Here is a 1,309-nt window from a genome sequence, read left to right on the forward strand (position 1 = left end):
AGTCACTGTATCTATCTCATGGAGACCGGCCACCTTTTTCTTCTCCCTAGCATTCCATTGGTAGTTGTTTAACCCCATTTCTTCAATTAATTGATGGGCCTCATTGGGGGTCTTGCTACCTAATGTACCTCCTACTACCGCATCCAAGAGTTGCCTTGTACTCGGATTTAAACCGTTGTAAAAGGTCTAAACAATCATCCACTGCAGGAATCTGTGTTGCAGGCACTTTCTCAGGAGCTCCTTGAACCTTTCCCACGTCTCAAATAGAGACTCCAATTTCAACTGTACAAAGGATGAGGTATCATTCTTAAGCTTTGAAGATTTTCCATGAGGGAAATATCGGGCAAGAAAAGCTTCTACTATCTCCTCCCATGTGGTAATTGATGCTCAAGGTAATGAGTGTAGCCACTGCTTCGCTCTCCCTTTTAACGAAAATAGGAAGGCTCTCAACTTGATGGCATCATCCGTTACCCCATTTATCTTAAGCATATCACACACCTCGAGAAAGTTCTCTATATGACTGTTTAGATCCTCATCGGCCAAACCATTGAACTGTGTGGATTGCCGCAACATATGGATGAATGCTGCCTTCTGCTTGAAGTTCTGAGCTGTAATCGGGGGACGCACAATGCTCGATTGTGTCCACAATACTGAATGTCTGGCATAATCGGATAATGTCCGCTGTTGCTCATTCTGTTCTGTAATGCTTTCAGATTCTTCTACTGCCAAATCAGCTAGATTAGACTGTTCTTGCACAGGTTCTTTCTCTTTTCTTCTAAGTGTACGTTCAAGCTCGGGATCTCCTTTAATCAATATCGAAGGGTTCCCTCAGCTCATAACCTAGAGCTGCACCAAAAGAAAAAAAACAAAATCATAACGATGACAGAAAAGAAGATATGAAATAGAATGAATGAATAGCTAAGAAAACAAAGTGCAAAGTATCTTTAAAAGACTACTCCACGGGAACGGCGCAAAAAACTTGACACGTCCGTATACACGTGTAAACGGCAACTGCTCGGGTGTCGAAGTAATAAGCCGAGATTAGTGGGTATCGTATCCATAGAGAGTAGGGAATAAGGACGCTTAAGTTGTTTCTTAATTACTGTAGAAGATGAATAGTGATATGTGTGACAAAATATGAAATAACGAAAATAAAAGCAATAAGATCGAGAGCACAAGTAAAGAAGAAAGTAAGACAATCAATAACGATGGGGTACCTGAATATTGATCCACCTAGTACAATCATTTCATGTGCAATAACCCTCTATTATACTTCCTAATTGATGCAACTATGAGTCGTGGATATCCT

General features: G+C 40.8%; 1 non-coding gene across 1 annotated transcript; it reads left to right on the forward strand.

Annotated features, from left to right (window-relative positions):
- Positions 1-208: 208 nt before the first annotated feature.
- LOC120267649 lies at positions 209-315 on the forward strand. The gene has a single exon (XR_005538516.1). It is a non-coding gene; the product is annotated as a small nucleolar RNA R71 (small nucleolar RNA).
- The last annotated feature ends 994 nt before the right edge of the window (positions 316-1,309 follow it).

Source organism: Dioscorea cayenensis, chromosome 1 (genome assembly GCF_009730915.1).
Source record: "Dioscorea cayenensis subsp. rotundata cultivar TDr96_F1 chromosome 1, TDr96_F1_v2_PseudoChromosome.rev07_lg8_w22 25.fasta, whole genome shotgun sequence".
Taxonomy (NCBI): Eukaryota; Viridiplantae; Streptophyta; class Magnoliopsida; order Dioscoreales; family Dioscoreaceae; genus Dioscorea; species Dioscorea cayenensis.